Source organism: Mus pahari, chromosome X (assembly GCF_900095145.1).
Source record: "Mus pahari chromosome X, PAHARI_EIJ_v1.1, whole genome shotgun sequence".
NCBI classification, from domain to species: Eukaryota; Metazoa; Chordata; class Mammalia; order Rodentia; family Muridae; genus Mus; species Mus pahari.
Window position 1 is genome coordinate 108,038,483 of NC_034613.1, and position 7,387 is coordinate 108,045,869.

A 7,387-nucleotide genomic window follows, 5' to 3' on the forward strand; every position below is an offset into this window, starting at 1 on the left:
TACCACAGTTTCTGTATCCATTCCTCTATTGAGGGACATCTGGGTTCTTTCCAGCTTCTGGCTATTATAAATAAGGCTGCTATGAACATAGTGAAGCATGTGTACTTATTACCAGTTGGAAGATTTTCTGGGTATATGTCCAGTGAAGAGATATCATGATCACTGCAACTCTTATGAAGAAAAAAACATCTAATTGGAACTAGCTTACAATTTCATAGGTTTAGTACATCTTATGGTGGAAAGCATCACAGTACATAGGCAGACACAGTGCTTCAGGAGGCACTGCTTCAGATCAGCAGGCAGCAGGAAGGGAAAGTCACACTAGGCCTGGATTGAGTACCTTGGAGCTCAATGCCATTTCATCCAACAAGACCACATCTTCTCCAACAAGACCACACTTACTGGTACTATATTATATAAGGGGTAAGTTTTAAGAAAATGAACCTTGGGAAAAAGTTGGGATTTAGAAAATAAAATACTACTTATGAGATAAAATGTTATATTTAAATTAGAGCCTTTTCCTTTTTTATTCATTATTATTTTCTTTATTTACATTTCAAATGCTAGCCTTTTACTTTTAATCCACCAGATCCTATAGTTTGCATTCTTACAAACATGATGGCACATCTTCCCAACTCTGTGCTGAAAACCTAGCTGTAGAATACACAGCAGATTTTGTAATCTGTGTTAATTACAACAAAGTGACTACCTCTGGATCTTTTTATAGTGATGTATATCATTTTTCCAGCCTTTCTATAGTAAAGAATATGAGTATACTTTATTAATTATGATTTACCACCTCTAGAAATCCATCTTAAGCAAAACCCTAGGCTCCTATTATAGTAATTCTGATGCAAATAACTGAGATAATGTTAGTTGGCTTCTTGAGCTAAGTCTTGTAATACCCACATAGTCACTATAATGTTTTATGGTCACTGTTGACATTGAAAAATAATGACTGATAATTGCCAATCATGCCCCTGAATCTCACATTTTACTCTTCCACAAGCTGCAGTGTTAATTCTCATGTTTAAAACTGAGGATTTGTGTAAATAATAGGTATCAACTTTGCCAACTATAGTCTTCAATGAAACTATATAAATCATTGGTCTGTAGAGGAATTGCAACATAAAATATATTAAAGGAACTATATAAATGAAAATCCAACAAAAATATAATTTATTTTTATGGATTTTAAGTCTTAAATGAAAGTAAATCTCCATAGACTACTACACACAGTCTGATAAAATGTCAAAATGGTTTCCTAAGGGAAATCATAATTATATTTCAGAATACCATTTTAACAGTCCCCACTGTTCTTTGTTATTTCCCGATTTGCTTGTGGAAAGGGTTGTCACAGAAGTGCTAAAAAGTGCCAGAAAGAACATGCTGAAAGGATACTGATATAGCTGTATCTTGTGAGGCTATGCCAGTGCCTGGCAAATATAGAAGTGGATGCCCACAGTCATCTATAGGATAGAACACGAAGACCCCAATAGAGGAGCTAGAGAAATTATCCAAGGAATTGAAGGGGTCTGCAACCCTATAGGTGAAACAACAATATGAACTAATCAGTACCCCCAGAGCTCATGTCTCTAGCTGCATATATAGCAGAAAATGGCCTAGTCAGCCATCGTTGGGAAGAGAGGCACCTTGGTCTTGCAAACTTTATATACCCCATACAGGGGAATGCCAGAGCCAAGAAGTGGTAGTGGGTGAACAGGGGAGCAGGGTGGGTGGGAGGGTATAGGGGACATTCAGGATAGCATTTGAAATGGAAATGAAGAAAATATCAAATAAAATAATTGTTTTTTTTTAAAGTCTCCTAAAAATAAAGCCCTAAGAAGACAAGAAGACCTTGCTTAAAGGGAAAAAAAAATCAATGGTTGTTGTCTACAATTCTGCTGGTGTAATTCCATTCATACTGTCACAAGAATACATAGGAGTTTTAATCTCATCTACTAAAGCCCTTAATAAAGGCTTTCCTTGAAGAAATAAATTATAACAACCTCCCAGTATTTATAGATTACTGTAAGGCCAACACCTATGAGGAAAACTAATCAGCTAATAGCTGGCAAAAACTCCTTATGTAGATGATTTATTTCTGCCATTTAGAGAAAAAGAGAACTGTTTGATTAATTTCTTAGTCCTTAGATATAATCCAGGACAATAGTGAAACCTGATTATGACAACCTTATATAAAATGGAAGAGACAGCTTAGCATTTTTCTCCAGTTTCATAATAAAAAACATTAATAATAAAAATCATAGCAACCATTATTACCCAGAAAAATAAGATAGTTTATTCAGTTTAACCCCCACAGTAATTATTTTTAAATGCTTATCATTGTTTGTATCATACAAATGAGAGGCCCTTGTTTATGTTATTTGTGCATAATAACACAGGTAGTCAGCAACAGATTCAGGCTAAGAAGGCAGCTATTTCAATTTTGCTTAGGGCTGTTTGATTTTTAATGTATGGCACTGCCTCCCTTAGTATGGCATCATGTGCAAACTAAGTAAAAAGAAAACTTCTATATTCCTCTAAGAAAAAAGTATTCAAGTAAGATTAGAAGCATGTAGATAACATAGAAAGGGGCTAGAGCCTGAGGTACAGTAGCATTGGTAACAACCATAAAAATAAAGCGCAAAACAAAAGACTATTATAAAAGGTAGGTAAAGAGATACTTTAAAAATAATGGAAGTACAGGGACACTTCAATCTTCTATACAGAAACATTAACTTCTGAAGAAATAAATAATATATCTGATGCAGTATTTTGACTGTGCAACTAGCCAAAATGTACTATAGCAAATGCTACATTTGTACAAAGAGGAAATCAGGGATACAATATTAAAATAATCATTTTCCTTATGATAAGAAGCTTTATTTTTAAGCATTGTTAATTTCACTTTAGTTTTACCAAATAGATAAATGACTTACATAAGTTTCCTAAGTCAGTCATATTAACCTCTTTATACTGTTAGTAAAAGATTACTGATTTTGGGTTCTGTATTAAAACCTATTGTAATCACCTACTACAATAGTTACTATGGTGTAATCTACTTATAAAGAGGTGATTTTATGGCATACCATTTTCAAGAAATATATATATATATATATATATATATATATATATATATATATATATAAACATTATTCAAACTTTGAATATTGCATGAGAAATTAGCCAAGAAATTTCTTTGGTGAAATGCAGGAGACAAAATGTGTCAAGAGAGGTTCGTTTTAGAACTTGAGATATTGGGTTATAATCCCTAAGCAGGGACTCAAAATTCTCTAAACAACTACTAACAAATAATACCTTTAAGGAGTACCTTTTCTCTACAATCTGTTCCGAGATAAAAAGAGAAAATGCTATAACAAAAAAAAAAAAAAAAAAAAAAAATCATTGAAATTTAAATACTATTTTGGCCACTGAGTCACTTTGGAAGAAGCAAGGGAAGCAGATGGAGAATCAATCAATCAATCTCTTTCTTTCTCTCTGTGTGTTTGTCTTTCTGTTCCTCTTAAATACCTTTAAGAGGAAATGAATAAATATAAAAAATAACAAAATGCAGGCATATATAAACAAACTAGTGAATAAAATGAATGAAATTGTTCAAGATGAGAAAAGGAAATAGAAATAATAAAGAAAAAAGAAACAGAGTCAACCCTGGAGAAAGTAGGTTAACCTAGGTAAATGAAGAGGAATGATAGATACAAGCATCACCAACAATAAAAGAGATAAAAGAGAGACTCTTGAGTGTAGAAGATATGACAGAAGAAATTGGTATACTGGCCAAAGAAAATGCTAAAGCTGAACAGTTATTGACAGAAAAAAATCCAGAAAAACTGAGACACTATGAAAAGACCAAACCTAAGAATAATAGGAATAGGAGAAGACTCCCAAATGAATGGCCCAGAAAATATCTTCAACAAAATCATAGAAGACAGCTTTCTAAAACTAAAGAAAGAGAAGCCTATAAACATAAAAGAAGTATGCAGAACATCAAATCAATTGGACCCAAAAACAAAAACAAAAATAAAGTCCATGTCACTTAATAATCAAAATACAAAATGTACAAAAGAACCACAAAAGAATTTTAAAAGCCTCAAGGAATAAAGGCCAACAAAACGTAAATGTGGCCCTATTAGAATTTTGCCTGACTTCTCAAAACAGATTTTAAAAGACAGCGAGCCTTGGAAGATGTCTTACAGACTCTAAAAGATCATAAATGGCAACCCATATACTATATTGAGCAAAACTTTCAATTACCAAAGACAAAAAAAACCAATATATTTCATATCAAAACCAAATTTAAACAGTATCTTTCCACACAGACACATAGTGCCAACACTATCATCAAAATAACAGGAATCAATAATCACAGTTCATTAATATCTCTCAGCATCAATGAGTCCAATTTCCACAGGCTAACAAAATGTATGTAAAAACAGGATTCAGCTTACTACTACATACAAGAAAGACACTTCAGCAACAATAATAGATATTACTTCAAAATATATAGCTAGAGAAAGCTTTTTCAACCTAATGTACCCCATGGGGGAAAAAACAGGAGTATCTTTCTATTATCTAATAAAATAGACTTTAACCCAAAATTACTCAAAAGAGATATGGAGCATTATTTCATAGTCATCAAAGGAAAAACCCACCTAGATAGTATCTAAATTCTGAACAAATTAAAGAGCATCCACATTCATAAAAGGTTTATTAAAGCATAAATCACACGTTAAAACTTATACATTAATAATGGAGACTTTAATACTCTACTCATATTAACAGACAGGTCATTGAGGCAGAAATAAACAGAGAAATAATGAAACTAACCAAGGTTATAAATAAAATGAACCTAATATCTAGAAAAGCATATCACCCAATCACAAAAGAAAATACCTTCCTCTCAACACTTCATGGATTCTTTTCCAAAACTGACAATACAGTCTATCATAAAACAAGCCTCAACTGATATAAAAAAATTTGTAATAACACTTTGTATCTTATCACACCATGGATTAAATCTGGACTTCAACAACAACAGAAACACCAGAAAACCTACAAATTTATAGAAACTAAATAACTATCTACACAAAGATCTCTGGATCAGAGAAGAAAGAAAGATTAAAGATTTTCTAGACTTTAATGAAAATAAAGACACAGCATACCCCACTTTATCATACACAATGAAAGCAATACTCAGAGGAAAATTCATAGCATTAAATGCCTTCATAAAGAAATAAGGCAGTGCTTATACCATCAATTTATAAGTATATCTGAAAGCTCTCGAAAAATAAAAGGAACCATACACATCCAAGATGAGTATCAAATAATCAAAATTAGGGCTGAAATCAATCAATTAGAAACAGAACAATACAAAAAATTAATGATTCTTTGAGAACATTAAAATTAATGGTTCTTTGAGAACATAAACAATATAGAAACATGCCTAACCAAATTTATTAAAATACAGAGATATTGTTTCCAAAATAAACAAAATCAAAAATAATAAAGGATAAAGAAGAAGAGATAGTGAGGGAATTCAAAGAATTATTAGGTTTTACTTCAAACACCTCAACTTCACAAAGTTGGAGAATCTAAATGAAATGAGTAATTTTCTAGGAAGATATCACTTTCCAAAGTTAAAGCAAGATCTGATAAACTATTTCAACATCTCTAAAACCCCAATGAAATGAAAGTAGTCATTAAAAGCCTATCAACTACAAAAGCTGAAGGCCAGATAACTTAAAAACAGAATTCTATCAGACTTTCAAAAACAGATAATACCAATATTCCTCAAACTATTCTGCAACATAGAAACAGAAGTAACACTGGCAAACTCTTTCTCTGAGGCCACATTCACACTGGTACCAAATCACACAAAGAGTTACCAAGAAAGAAAATGTCACAACAATATTCCTTATGAATATTGATGCAAAAGCACTCTATAAAATATTCACAAACTAAAACTCTGAACACATAAAGATGTCATCCACCATGACGAAGTAGGCTTATCCCAAGAATCTAGGGATGATTCAATATGAAAAATCCATCAACATAATCCACCATGTAAACATGCTGAAAGAAAAAGAAATGATATGATTAGATGCTGAAATAGCCTTGAACAAAATCCAATACCCCTTTATGTTAGAAGTCTTGGTAAGATCAGAGATATAAGACACATACCTAAATACAATAAAGGCAATATACAGTAAGCCAAAAATCAACATAAAATTAAATGGAGAGAAATTTAGAGCAATTACACTAAATTCTGGAACAAGAGAAAGCTGTCTCCTCCTTTTTTTATCTAATCAGTACTAGTACTTGAACTTCTAGCTAGAGAAAGAAGAAAACTAAAGGAGATCAAGGGGATACACATTAGGAAGGATGAAGTCAAAGTATTGCTATTTGCAGATGATAAGGTAGTATACATAAATGACCCTAAAATTTTTAACCAGAGAACTCCTACAGCTAATAAATACCTTTAGCAAAAGTACTGGATACAAAATTAACTGAAAAAATTCAGTCATCTTGTATAGAAATAATAAACGGGCTGATAAGTGTGAAAAAATACTGCTTACCATAGTCACAGATAGTAAAAAATATCTTTGCATAACTCAAACCAAGCAATTAAAGGCATGTAAGACAAATATTTCAAGATTCTGAAGGAAGAAATAGAGGAAGATATCACAAGATGAAATGATTTTACATGCTGTGGATCCATAGGATTAGCATAGTGAAAATGACCATCTTGCCAAAATAAATCTACAGACTCATTGCAATTCCTATAAAATTCAAACACAATTCTTTACAGTCCTTGACTGAGCAATTAACAAATCCAAATGGAAAAAGAAACAAGTAAACAAAATCAAAAAACAAAACAAAACAAGACAAAAACAAAAAAGGGAAAAACATGATAGCTGGAACAATATAATAACTTCTGGAGGTATCATAATTCCTGATGTCAAGCTGTAGTACAAAGCAATATTAATAACTGGAATTGGTATAAAAACGGACAGATGGATCAATGGAATTGAATTGGAGACCTTGAAATATGCCCACATATATAAGGACACTTGATCTTTGTCAAAGAAGGTAAAACCATAAATGGGAACAAAAACATCTTCAACAAATGGTGCTGATCTAACTGGATGTCTACATGTACAAGAATGAAAATAGGTCCATATTTAACACTCTGTACAAAGCCTAAGTCCAAGTGTCAAATAGACCTCAACATAAAACAGGATCCACTAAACCTTATGAAGAGGAAGTGGGGGATAGTCTTGATTATACTGGTACAGTAGACAACTTCCTGAACAGAACAGCAACGGCTGATGCTCTAAGATCAAAAATTGATAAATAGGACCTCTTA